Source organism: Grammomys surdaster, unplaced genomic scaffold (assembly GCF_004785775.1).
Source record: "Grammomys surdaster isolate TR1022 unplaced genomic scaffold, NIH_TR_1.0 344, whole genome shotgun sequence".
Taxonomy (NCBI): Eukaryota; Metazoa; Chordata; class Mammalia; order Rodentia; family Muridae; genus Grammomys; species Grammomys surdaster.
The window spans coordinates 1,839,369-1,853,664 of record NW_021604763.1 but is presented as its reverse complement, the minus strand read 5'-3'; the positions used below and the strand labels follow the sequence as shown (position 1 = coordinate 1,853,664).

General features: G+C 44.9%; 1 long non-coding RNA gene across 1 annotated transcript; it reads right to left on the bottom strand.

Moving 5' to 3' along the window:
- Window positions 1-6,342: 6,342 nt before the first annotated feature.
- LOC114630744 lies at window positions 6,343-9,984 on the bottom strand. The gene is made up of 2 exons (XR_003712855.1): window positions 9,872-9,984; window positions 6,343-6,652 (listed from the first exon to the last, which is right to left on the bottom strand). It is a non-coding gene; the product is annotated as an uncharacterized LOC114630744 (long non-coding RNA).
- Window positions 9,985-14,296: the final 4,312 nt, after the last annotated feature.

The window sequence follows — 14,296 nt, the reverse complement described above, 5'->3', positions numbered from 1 at the left end:
TCCTTCCTTCCTTCCTTCCTTCCTTCCTTCCTTCCTTCCTTCCTTCCTTTCTGTTTTGTTGTTGTTTTTCAAGACAGGATTTCTCTGTGTAGTTCTGGTTGTTCTGGAACTTGCTTTCTAGACCAGGCTGGTCTTATACTAAAAGATCCACCTGCGTCTTCTTCTCAAGTGCTGGGATTGAAGGCGTGTGCCACTATGTCTGGCTTCTTTTTCTTTCTTTCTTTCTTTCTTTCTTTCTTTCTTTCTTTCTTTTTTTTTTTTTTGTCTTCTCTCATCTCTATCATTAAGGTTTATGCTCTGGCACAAATTCCAAGCACTTAACAAGCAAACTAAGGCAACTCCCTTTCAGCCACACCTCTCTGGTGTGTCACCTCATCTGACCCAGTACAAGTCTACAGTTCCAAGTCCCTTTCTTTTGTGGATTCCTTTTACAATCCCCCTCCTCCCCCCTTGCATCATTTCGGCCAGGGGACAGATGTTTCTGGGAAGTCACCAGAGACTTCTGCAGCCCCAGTTTTCCTTCTTACTGACCTCATCTTTGATGATAGGTATAAACTTTGGAGCAGAAGGAGAAGGGTTTTGGACCAAAGATGGACAACAGGAAGTTCTGAATTTCCTTACCACTTACAGGTGGTGAAGGACTGTAGGCCATAGCAGCCATTGTCTGTACTAGTCCTTGCCAGCGTTAGCCTGGCCGGTTCAGTCCATTGTGTGGGTTTAAACTCCAGGATGGTTTTGCCTACCAGGAGGGGGCAGAGCTGGGTGGCCCTGTGAAGCCAGGTCTTGATGACACAGTCACTTAAAGCCTTGAATCTAACCACAGGCAGAACTAGACCTGCCTTCTGAGGATTTTGGCTATGTAAACTAATAGATTCCCTGTTTTGTTTCTATCAGAGTTAGGTTTTCCACCCTGTGATCACATGACTTCTGAATACTTCTCAGTGGGAAGACCAGCAGAGAAGGGCTAAAGATGTGGAACCACTGACAGCTTGGCCCTTTACTCAGTTCCCCCAGGAGCCACTCTGCTCTGGGCTTAAATGCACTATCATGTCATTTGGCCTGAGATGGTTATCTCCTCCATCTTGTGTGTCCTGGGGAAAGGACTCAGGAAACTAGGCTTGGTGGCAAGTGTCCCCAAGCAGCTGATAAGATAAAGAAAGCTGTAAAATACCGAAGGAGGACCCAGATAAAATCATTTTGTTCCATTCTGCTCTAGCTTTGCTTTTCAGCAGTTTTTTTTCCCCCTCTTGTGAGTCTCACAAAGCTCAGGCCAGCCTTGAACTTGGGTTTTTCTTGCCTCTGCCTCCTAAATTTCTCAAATTACAGGCCTGTACCATGAGGCCTAACATCCTGGGTCACTCTCTCCTGCAGACACCAGAAAGGAGAGACTAATTTTTTTTTTTTTTTAGTTTTTTGAGACTGGGTTTCTCTGTGTAGCCCTGGCTGTCCTGGACTCATTCCGTAGACCAGGCTGGCCTCGAACTCAGAAATCCGCCTGCCTCTGCCTCCCAAGTGCTGGGATTAAAGGCGTGTGCCACCACTGCCCGGCAAAATTTTTTTAAAGACTTGTTTTATATATGTGAGTACATTGTTACACCAGAAGAGGGCATCTGATCCCATTAGAGATGGTTGTGTGCCACCATGTGGTTGATGGGAATTGAACTCATGACCTCTGGAAGAGCAGTCAGTGCTCTTAACCACTGAGCCATCTCTCCAGTCCCCAGGAGAGACTAATTGATAGACATTTTATTACAAGGGGATAAAACACCCCCTAAGTGACAGCAAAGCTTGCTGGGTAGTTCGCTCCCCTCCCTGAGTAAAGACAGCCACCCATAGCTTGAGGCTGCATCCTGGAGACAGACTGTGACCTTCAAGTGAAAACACCAGTAACAGTTTCTTCAGAACCTTTTGGAAAGCCATAAATGAGACAGTGATTAATCAGACCACCCCCACCCCATCCCGCCCCTGCCAGAGATGCAAACTCTGGCTACCTTGTTTCCTTTAAAAGTTCAAAGTTCCCATTAGCCCCTAGAAAATGAACTTGGGAGTCACTGAACCCCTTTATTTGTTCTTGGTTGTGTTGATTAAAGCTTGTTTCTCTATCCTTTGTCCTCAGACTCTAGTAACACCATTTTAATTTAATTTAATTTTTTTTGTGTGTTTATGAATGTGTATAGCTTGTAATGGAGGAGGCCAGAAGAAGGTGTTGGATCCCCTGAGGCTGGAGTTATAGATAGTTGTGAGCTGCCATGTGTGTGCTGGGACTTGAACCTGGGTCTTCTGAGGAATGGGCAGGGCTCCTAACCACTGAGCCATCTCTCCAGCCCCTAGTAATAATATTTTTGTTTAAATGTGTTGGGTAACTTGTTCTCTAGCTTAGTATAGTTAGAAAGAGGTTAGAAGATCTGGTCTAAACTTATAGCGTTTAGTTTACAGGAATGACCCTCCACACCTCTCTGTGAGCATTTCCAGAGGTGGGGATTTTATTCCTTGATGAAGCACTTCAATCTTTGTAATCATAGAACTTTGGAGACTTTGAACCAAATCTGCCTCCTTGTTATTTTTCTTCTGTTCTGCTGGCTGAGCTACACCCACACAGTCTTCTCCTTTCCTCCTAAGTAACAACCGGGAGATGCCGAGGAGCCGCTCCTAGAAAGAGCATCTCCTCAATGGTTTTCTGTTTTGTTTTTTTTTTAAACTTCACTCTATTTGTGCTTAAGCACACACATGTGCACAGGTGGAGGTCAAAGAACTACTTGAGAGAGTCAAGCCAGTTTTCTGTCTCTTTTCTCTGTTTTGGTTTTTGAGACAGGGTTTCTCTGTGTAGCCTCTGCTGCCCTGGAACTCAATCTGTAGACCTGGCTGGCCTTGAACTCAGAAATCCACCTGCCTCTGCCTCCTGAGTGCTGGAATTAAAGGCGTGCACCACTACCCCACCACCGCTTGGCTGGGGGAGTCAGTTCTGTGCTTCAATTACAGATGGGTTCCAGAGATCACTGTGATGTTTGGTGGGAGGTGCTGTCACGGGATGAGCTGTTGTCTCAGGTACTTTTTAATGCTGTGATAAAGACCATGACCAAAAGCAATGTGGGAAAGAAAGGGTTTGTTTAGCTCCCTTGTCCTGATTACTGTCAAGCACTGAGTGAAGCCAAGGCAGGAACGCTCCCAGAGCAGGAACCAGGAGGTAAGAACTGAAGAAGGAAGTCTGCTTACTGGCTTGTTCAGCCTTCTTATACAACCCAGGACCACCCTGCCCAGGGTGGCACTGCCCCTCGGTGGTCTGGACCCTCCCACATCAGTCATTAATCAAGAAAATGCCCCACCAACTTGCCTACAGGCTAATCAAATGGTGCAATTCCTCAGTTTCCGATTCCCTCTTCACAGGTGTGTCAGGTCAGTAAAATGGAGCCAGCATAGTTATCTCGTGAGCCCTTGATCAGAATCTCTCCTAAAGAGTGGTTCTAAGACATAAATGGGGTTCCATTCCCACACTCTGACTAGGACCAAAGACAACAGACAAAAGGCCTTTGCAGGAATAGACTACATAAAGGGGGTTTATTTAAAAGGACAATTGAGCAAGCTGGAGGCCCAATAGAATGGGAGTGTCAGGCCTGTGGCTGTGGTACAGAGCACCTGCAGTGCAGGCCTTCAGGCTCCTGCCCCGCCTGCCCCTTGAGGCAGCAGCTTTCTCCATCTCTGATTCTGTGTTTCTGTGTATCTTACATCCCAGATTACAATCCCCCCCATCTCCACCCCCTAAACCCTGCCTTCACCAAACGTCTGTCGCCTGCTCCCTCACTACAGCTTCCTAGTTTCTCCTTTGCCTATGGCCTCAGTTGCACATTTGATGATAGAAATGGTGTGCACACACGGTTTTTCAAAGTTAAGATAGAGCCTGGCAGTGTGGCACCCACCTTCAATCTCACCGTTAGAGGCAGAAGCAGGTGGATGTCTGTGATGAGACTGTCCCTTCCATACCCACTTTGACAACTCCAAACTACAGGCCAGGAGTTAACCCAGCTCTGCTGGTCTCCAGCAGAGAAAATTCCCTGCTGACAATTCTGGAGAACAGCCTCAGCCAAGGCTGTCTGGAAGAGAGCAGATCTTAGAAGAAACTTGCTTCCAGTAAGAACCAGTACCTTGGCTGGGTCTCCATGACTTCCCCCCCTAAACTACCAAATTTCTCCGACTTTGTAATGAGGAGAATGCAAACAAACCTGAGGGCAGAGGGACCCACCAGCGGAGATGGGTGAATCCCTGCCAGAAAATTATGTGTTTGGGAGCTCAAACACAAAATACTTCCTCGAACTACAGAATGTGATCGAAAAGCTAACAATTTCCATAGATAAAACAACAGAGTGTCTTTACTAAAATTCCCTAAACAAGCTGAGGAAATTAAAAAGACCTATTTCAAAGCATGAGACAAAAATATAGACATGCAAATTCTGTGGTAAATGATGGGATTGGAACAGGAACCAGGAAATTCACCATGCAAAGGCTGTGGGTTCCCAGAGAAAAAGGAACACGAAGATTATAAAAATGATAGCTGATGTTTCCCTGGGCTGAACCTCCAGACTAGGATGATAGGAAAAGAAACACACTCAGCCGGGTACAAGTAAAAAGAATGTCTTAAAACTCAGTCTTAAACTCTTGCAGCTAGCCAGCAGGTCTCAGTTCACCAAAATTGAATGTGGGCTAATGAGAGAAACAGCCTCTAACATGGACCCAGTCAAGGACAGAAAAGATCTGTTAAGGCCTTCAGACATCACAAAGTATCCCATCTGAGAAATGGGTTTAAGAAAACAAGCTAAACAAACAAAAGACGGAACAGAACAGAGATGTCAAGACAGAAGACAGAAAGAGAGCAGAGGAGGAAGCAAACCATGACCTATATATTTGTACCTAAATCTATTTATAATGTGTAATATACATGCTAAGTAAGAACTCAAGGCAGGTGGAACTCACTGTGGGGGCAATTCTAACAAAGACTAAATGATCTCAATTAAACACTGGCATCAGGTGGCCGGGATTATGGGAAGAAAACCACACTCGAGATGTGTAAGAGAGAAGGGAGGTGAGGAACAGAGAAAAGTGGAAAGCGAACATAATTTAAAGGTCCCATTTGATTGGGGTGGGAGGATAATTGTAACATTGTGGGACTGGCTGCTTGTATCTTTATGTACTAGAAGAGTTCATGGTGTCTGACAGCACACACCCAGATTGGAATTATCTGAAGGATTTTTGTTGTTGCTGTTTTTTTTTTTTTTTTTGAGACAAAGTCTTGGTATGTATCTCATGCCGGCCTTGAACTCTCCATTTCTATGCCTCAGCCTTGTGAGTACTCGCAAGGAGAGAAAACAATTGCTACAGAGAAGCAAACACATAGAACACGAGAGCAAACCCAGGTGAACGGAATTTTGCAGCTACAAGACTTGTTCCATAAATCAAAGTCAGATAAATGTTTACCTAAGAGAAACACACAGCAAAGTGATACAGTTTCCAAATAAAGATATGAGGGAGAGATACAAGAAAGAAAAACAACAAAAGCAGATGTCTGCTGATTTCAAGCCAGTAGAATTCAGTCTATAGCCCAGGCTTTAAGGAGTCAGAGCAGGGCTGAGCCTAGGTCCTCTACTAGAACAAGTGCTCTTAACCACGGAACCAACTTATCACCCCCTTTTCTATGAAAAAATGTATTGCAATTATTTACTTATTTTGGAGGGAGGACTGTGCATGTGGAGGTTGGAGGATAACTTTTGGTGATTGGTTCTCTCCTACCATGTGTATACTGGGGGACTGACCTCAGGTCTTCAGGCTTGCCAGCAAGTGCAAGGACAAGGAATAGTTTTAAGATGTCAGTTTTCCAAAATTGAAGAGTATATTTAACATAATTCCAACCTTAAATCCCAATCTTAAAGAAAGGGCAAGGAAACGTTTGAAAAATTGACTGAGGACTGGGTAAAGCACTTGTTGTGCAAGCCTGAGGGCCTGAGTTCGAATCCTCAGATGGAATGTAAAGTGACAGCAGGCATCTATAACCCCAGGGCTCCCACAGCTAGATGGGAGGTCATGGTTCATGCACACCCACACTCACACATACGAACATTGCACACACAAAGATTATTTTTTAAAAATTACTGAGGGAGGGCTAGGGATGCACTTCAGAGGTAGAGTGCTGGCCTAGCATGCAGGAAAACTCTGGGTTCAATACCAAGCACCATAAAAAATAGTAAGAAAAGTTTCCCAAATAGCAGCTTTTGTGTGAACTTTTTCTTGGGAAAGGTAAACAAATTTCTACTCAGTGGGGCATCAATTACAAACCAAAGTACAACCTCACGAGTATTTGAGTTGGGGAACTAAAGAGTTTATAGAGCATGAGTGGGGGTCACTACAGGAGAAGGTGTGACCCCAATGTAGCCATGCCACTGAAAAGTCTCAGCCCCGTAGTTGAGCTCCACTGCAGCTGACTGTCCGTGTTGTGGAGCCTTCATTACCTCCAGAGAGCAGCTTGTACAGAATTACCCACAGCTGGGATGGAGGTGCAGGGACATCTGGAATTCAGATTAGGGTTCAGTGAGCTGCTCCATCTCTTTCTTCCATGGGGATATCAACAGGCTCAATCCTGAGAGTCTCTTGCAAGCAGTAGTTGAAGCTGCAAACAAAACAAAACAAAACAAAACAAAAAACAAAAAAAGCATGCAGTGACTTCAGTGATGGGGTCTTAACATCTCGTTCTGTCTGGTGGTCAGCTCTCCTGGTTAGTTTTGCTGTCAACTCAACATAGCCTAGAGTCATCTGAAGAAGTCTCAACTGAGAAATTACCAGATCAGGTTGGTCTAGAGCCATGTCTGTGACTGATTGTCTTGACTGATGAATGATGTGAGGGGGGGTCAGCCCACTGTGGGCAGCAGCATCCCTAGGCTGGTATAACCAGTCAGCTGAGCATTAGCACTAGTGAGTGAGCTGGTAAGCAGCATCCCCCCCCCATGGTTTCCATTTCAGTTCCTAACTGAGCAAATTCCTGCCCTGACTTTCTGCTATAGCTTCCTTATAACTCTTTCGTGTGTACTACTTCCAGAGGCTGAAAGATACAAGATACTCTCTGGTCCATCATCCATTCTCGGATGTCTCTACCCCCTTGACAAATAGAAGTCACCAAGGAGGCATACCGCTTCACAACACATAGAGAAGGATAGACCACTGGGATAGCCCTCACAGACTTTCACTAAGACTTTCCCTCTGGGAAGAGAATTCAGCTTCAGCTTCAGTTGCATTTCTTATTACCCCTAAACGGGGCATGCATGTGTTGCTTGCTACAGTAGGGAGGCATGCCATTCCATAACACATGAAGATGGCCACCTCAGGACTCCCTTGAGGATGTATCCACCCTCCGACAGTCGAGCTCCAGTTACATGTCTCATCACCTAGCGCAGAGACAGTCACTGGTCTCCCCAAGCTCATCCTGAAACACCAAGTGCTTCTTGAACTTTTTCCGGGGTATATATAAATAAATGTGTGCTGCCCACACACAGGGTATGATTCTACTGATATCCAACTCGGGGAAGCAGCAAGTTCATTTGACTCACAGAGTTTGGGTGAAGAATTACTTACAAAAAGCATGAGTGACCTCAAAGCAATCATGCCACTGAAACATCTCAACCCAGTATGGATAACAGCTTCCCCGTAGCAGTGAGGGCAGAGTCCCCTTCAGTTAACCCTGTGTACACTAGTATCTCCTAGAGTCACCGCAGTGGGTTCATTTACACACATCTGGGATGCAAGTATGAGTGCTGGGACCTCAGATGAGGGTCTCATGGCCTCTCTAAGTCAACAGGCCTGATCCTGAGAGTTTCTTGTAAGTAGGCACAGCTGCCCTGATAAGATGGTCACCTCTGCTACACTAGGAGAACAGCATTCTCCCGCATGCTGCAATCTATAAGGCAAGGTAAAGGGCAGAGATTAACTCATGGGATGAAAGGAAGAAGCCCAAAGTAGGTGAGTGTCCGTGAAAAACCATGATGATTTCACTGGCAAGACATGGAAACTGTATTACTGCCACCCCCATCCTTAGTGAGTGCCATGCAGGGCTTGTTAGCAGTGGAGCATGCTGGGTAAAAACAGAACCTTTTCTGCAATCTGAGAGACTGATTCAGGCTCCAGTCTGCCCCCATGGGTCCTTGTTCATCCTTACTCTCTGTGTTTTTCTCATCCCCACTGCAGATTCTAAGCTTCGGCACCAGACAGAGACCTGTGTGTGCACGAGTGGTGTCTACAGAATCATGTCCCCTTTAATACGTTTAAGATATTTATTAGGCAATTTTGTCCTGTGTGACTACCATAGGCTATATTGATGGCAGTGCCTTCTATGCTTCTGGCTACATGACAGAGCCTTTTGTCCCTAGTCTACAAACCTCTATTTCTAGGGGAAATACTGTAGGCAACTCTGACATAATGGTATTTATCAAACAGAAAGTATTAGATGAAGTGAAAACGTAAGGGTTCTTTGGAAAGTCGGTTGGATGGTGTTTTGTTGGGGCAAACACATGAAGAAATGCTTTTCTGAAGCAGACACAGGAGAGGATGTTCTGCTAAAGGACACATGATGAAGGATTCTTTGCTAATGACACACATGTATTGTTCTGCCTTATATTGTGTAGTTGATCTGCATTTGTTGGGATACTATAGAGAGAAACGCACCAAAAATCTGGTGGTGTGCTGCAGTTTCTTGCCACTTCCAGGGACTTGGGCTGCATGTGCTGAGGCAAGGCACGTGGAGGACATGTGATGTTTGGAGGGTATAAATGGGACTCCACAGAGTGACAGAGACAGAGCTTGCTGGTACAGCTAGCTGTGCAATGCTTGTGGGGCTCGAGTCTTCCCTGAGAGGCGCAGCTGAGAACTTCTCCTGGTGTTCCTGTTGGTCTCTCCTGCCGACTTGAGCTGAGGCTGAGGGCTGTCTGTCTCTGCTAGGTCCTGTCACCGCTGTTGCTAACCCAACTCTACCGAATTGGACTGCTGGTGTATCCGTGAGGTGTTTTCGAGTGGATTGAGCTGCCACTGCCTGCTGACCTGTGAACTGAACGGCTGATTTCCAGACAACTCAGATGGGAGTTGCTCCAAAGAACCATTTCTAAACAGGTCCATATCCTTTCTTTTCCACTACCTCTGGTGGATGGTGGGATACAAGGTATGTTAAAGCATTTAAGAGCTATTATTAAAAATAAGATTTGAAAAAAATTCAAGTTACAATTAGACACTAGGATTTTTTTAAAGCTCCATTATAATCTTGTGATACTGTGTATTCTCTATGTTGGTACCAGAAACTGATTGTAAAGAGGCTTGTGTGTGGAAAGACATGCCTACAGTCTCAGCACTTGGAGGATCAAGGCAGAATGATCATCGTGAGTTCAAGACCAGCCCAAGCTTCAGAGTGAGACCTTGTCTCAAAGTCAAGTCAAATCAAGTCACACAAACAGAAGAAACCCAAGCCAGCTCGTATTGGTCTACATAGCGTAACTGTGTGCATGCGTAAATGAACACAGACATCCTAATGGCTATACCTCTGTTATTGGGCCTAGACTGACTGACATACTAGATGTAAGACAGAGGGGTGTTTATTGTATTATTTTTTCAACTTTTACTTTAGGCTTAATTTTTTTTCAAGGTGAAATTTTGTGCAAAGGATTTTGTTATAACTTCAACAGAGCAGATTCAACTTCGCAATTTTTTTTGTATGAAAACATATAGAAATTCACTAGGAGTTCAGATGTGCAATTTAACCTAGAAAGAGTATCCACTTTATATCCAGGGTGGAAGCAGGCTGAAAACCACCGGGAAGGTCTGAGGGCCACTGTGGAATGTGTGCGCTCACCTAGGGAGGAGGGCCTGGTGGGTTCCTGCATTGGCTTCCATGCCCTGGCAGTGTCTGACACCTTCACACTTGGCTCAGGAATGAAGTTTATACAGTCATTGCCTGTCACGTCAGTTTCTTTAAAAAGAAGGAGAAAGAGAAATAAAACATACAACAAGAGGCCAGTAAAACATAAAATCCCCACTGTGCAGTTGCTTCTAAAGCTGAGCTGATGTTCTTTATTTTCATCTTCTGCCGTCTGTTCTGGACTCTATTAAGCAATACTTCACGGACAAAGTTCGCCTGGTGTAACCCAGACTTTATCTGTGAGGGTCCTGAGCCCTCACTACTGAGCCTTTTCCCAGCTGGGAGTTAAGGGCCACGGGGCACCAAGAGCCACTGGAACACCCTTATTGTGGGCTCCTGTTCTGTGTCTGTCTTCTCCAGATGACATTTAGGGCCAAGCACCCCTGCCAGTCCCCTCGCCCACCTCAATGTAGGAGTCACGAGTCAGGCACAGTCGCCATAAGTATGGGCTCTACTCTGTGAGTCAGCAGAGACTCGCTGGTGCAAGCCACCACTCCTGCATGGTCATCTCCATGATTTCCAATGAAGTGTTGGAGCATGACTCACTGGATGAGCTCACATCAGCGCTGACTTCTGGACTGCGTGGCTGGTCATAGAGCACTCAGTTCCCAACTTGCTTCTGTCAGCCAGCTGGAACTGAGGGGGATGAGGAGGTCACAAACCACAATGTTGGGGTCCAGGGCTGCCTCACTGGCAGTTTTGCTCCCTTAGAAGAGTTGTGAAGCCAGGGTTAGAAATAGATAACAGGGCCAGAGGCTTGGGGACAGCCTTCTGTCTCAAGCTCCCCTAGTCCGCTAGTTGGTTTATAACAAGTTGACAACAAGCACTGGAACCCACCTTCTGAATTTCCAACCTAAGGAGGGTAGACTTGTTAAGACCCGTGCAAGTGTGAAATGCCTACTAACCCTTTCTCTCCTTAAATGAGACAGAGTCTCACTGTCTCAACCTTGGGTCACAAGCACTGGGAAACATTTCCAGTTCCATCAGGAACTGAGGCACTGCTCGTAGCAAAATTACAGTTAAGTAGCAATAAAAATACTTTTATGGCTGGGGGTCACCTCGAGGAACTGTGTTAAAGGGTCACAGCATTAGGAAGATTGAGAACCACAGTTCTATGTTGTCCGGTCTAGAGCTTACTTAGTAGACTCTACCACTCTTGAACTCACAAAGACTCACCTGCCTCCCAAGTGTGAGGATTAGTGGTGTTGTACCACTATGACCAGTTTCTTGAACTTTGATACATAAACTACTGTCAACCCTAAATTCCTTTCATCCCTGGGGCTGTAATTGAGTTTCGAGGCCCCAGTTTCATTTTGCTTTAAATGTCCTTGTGTTTCCTTCTGACACTTCATTCTGGGTTTTGGGTCATTATTTTGTACCACTGTAATGTCTGAGTTTCTTCTTTGTCTTCCCTTCTCCTCCGCCACTTCCCCTTCTTCAGTTGAGTCTTGCTATGTGCTCTTGGCTGATCAGTGAGTTGCAGCCTTCCTGCCTGTTCTTCCCAAGGGCTGGGGTTCCAGACATGCGCCAATGTTTGGATATTGAGTTAGCCTTTCCGCGAACAGTGCTTGCTCTTCTTTTCAAATCAGTGTCATCAGGAAATCAGATGTGTGTGTCTTATGTCTTGCTGTTTCAGACATGACCAAAGAAAAGCCTGAGGCAAGTCACCAGAGATATACCAGCAGTCTTGAGGTTCAGAGATCAAGCCACAAGTCCTTTTCATGATGCTACCTGATGCCCACTGTTGTCCCCCTGTCTCTGAAGCTATTGTGACAGGTTTTATTTATGTATTTACTTAGGAAGAGACCTAGCTAAGCCATCAATCCCAGCACTTGAGAGGCAGAAGCAAACTGATCAGTAAGAGTTTGAGGTCAGCCTGGTCTACACAGTGAGTTCCAGGACAGCCAGGGCTATATTGTGAGACCCTGTCTTAAGCGGAAGGAGGAGAGGGGGGAGGGGAAGGAAGGAAGGAAGGGAGGAAGGAAGGAAGGAAGGAAGGAAGGAAGGAAGAAAGGAAGGAGAGAGAGACTGGTCTCAGGCCTTTTGTAGCTCATGCTGGCCTGAAACTCGTCACTGTAACACTGGCCTCTGGGAAACCCTAACCTACTGACACTGACAGACTAAGGACACCCATAAATGTTCCTACATGAATCTCCGCTACCTATAAATATATGTAACTTTACCTGACAAAGTTTAGATATATTTAAAAAAGAAAAAAAGGAGCTGGGTATAGCGGTGCTCGCCTTTAATCCCAGCACTCAGGAGGCAGATGCAGGAGGATCTCTGTGAGTTCAAGGCCAGCCTAGTTTATGGAGGCATTTTTTTTTTATTTTTAGCTATTTCATTGAGTTCTTATATCTACCATCCTTCTCCACCCCAATCCCTTTCAATCCCAAAACTAGGTAGGTGAGAAAGATTAGAGGGGAAAGAAAAGGGGCATAGATTTCTTTAGACTACTTCCTACTGACTAGGGGCATTGACTTCCTAGGGGGCAAGTCCAATCTTTGTAGGCATATATTTTTCACAACCTACTTTAATAAGGATTCAACCTCTTTTCTACCTCTAGCCTACCACCCACCAGAGGTAGTGGGTGAAAAAGAAAGGGAATTAGGCTACAGGGGAAGTGGACCTGCTTAGAAAGAGTTCTTTTGGGCAATTCCAATCTTTGTTGTTCTCAGTCCCGTCCACTAGCAAACACCAAACACGAATTAGCAAGGGTAGTTCAGTCAACAAGATCTGAGTCCACCGAATTGGCAAGAAGAACAGGAACCTCACAAGAAGCTCTTAGGGAAGTTTCTCTCTATGAGGTCACCACAACCACAGCCCAGCAACTCAATGTAAGATGAACCAATACATGCATGTTGACAGTGAAAACCAGTGAGGTGTGGAGCAAGGCAGACTTGCTCCAGCTCCCACTGCCCGTGGGGCCATATTTATATTCTGTCTAAACATCATGCATCCTTCCAAGTGTCTGCTCTAACAAAACATTCTTTCACCTGTGTGCCCCAGCAAAACATCATTTGCCATAACTGACTTTCCACAGAAACCTGGAGTTTCCACTTCAAATCTTCATTGTCAGAATATTGTCAAACCAGCAATTCGGAAACCAGAAACCAGCAAACCAGCAAACACAACAGCAGGAACTAGTAGCAGTTGGGGTGGCAGCAGCAACTGCCGCCTCTCAGGGTTCTTGCATTTATAGCCTCTCAAAAGTCCCCAGAATTCCAAAGGTAAACTATCTGCATCTGGAAAAAAAAAATCATTCCCCTTCTGGAGCAGGAGACGATCACAGTTAGCAGCTGAGCCCAAACGGAACAGCCCCATATACCACACTTGAGACTAAAACAAAAACATAATAACGTAATGTAACTGGGCCTTTAAAGAAACCAAAATTATCACTACCTTTCCCCCCTTTAGTCCAATAAGTGGCCTTGTCCCTAACATCAATCAACTATAAACAATAAAAACAATTATGAGAACTATCAGATAAGAATTATCTTTACAATGTCCAGTCCATTTGTATTTGTCTGACTTGGAGAAAGCGGTCCACTTCCTATTCTATCCTGGCGAGTCCAAAGTTCTGTACCTAAATCACTTTTTTATCAGAACTTCTGTTTATCAACCTAAAAACATCTTCAGACTTTAAAACATTTTCATAGATCCTAAACAACTCAAGCTTTTATGTCTTTAATCTTTAATAAGGAAAGCAGCAAGACTGTAACTATCTAGTCTTTAACCGCATCAGAGACTTGAGAAGGGTAACTATTACCCGAGCGCAGAGCAAGCAGCTTCCAAAACTATAGAAATAGTTTAGGTAGAGATAGTACAGACAGAGACTGCTGGCTGCCTGGTCAGTCCTCCAAGGTTCCTCTGTGTCAGTGGGGCATCCAGTCTTTGGCCAGTAGGTCCAGAATATATGACAGACTTATCCGTGAAGCAGGAGTTTTGAAGAATTGGCCTATCTTGTCTTGGCAAAGTTTACAGTTGACTTTCCAGTGTCCTGCTTATCCACACTTTGGATAGCATGCTGTCAGCAGTAAGGGGTGATATTTTATTTTTTGTATGTATGTATGTATGTATGTATGTATGTATGTATGTATGTATTTTTTGTCTAGTGGCCATCTTTGCTACAATTAAAGCAAACTCCAGCTGGAGGTTCTTTAATGCCCATCATCTTCTTTGAAGTAGATGAAGGGTGCTGCTAGGAGCTTCTGTGACTCTCTGTCAGAAAAGCCTTTTATTATTAAAACATCTTAACTGGAATATTCTGTAGATCTCTAAAGTGTTTGAGGACCATCTACCTATCTAAAGTATATTTGAAAAGACAAGAGCTGCTTGTTTTGCTGGGAGGTGGTGGCA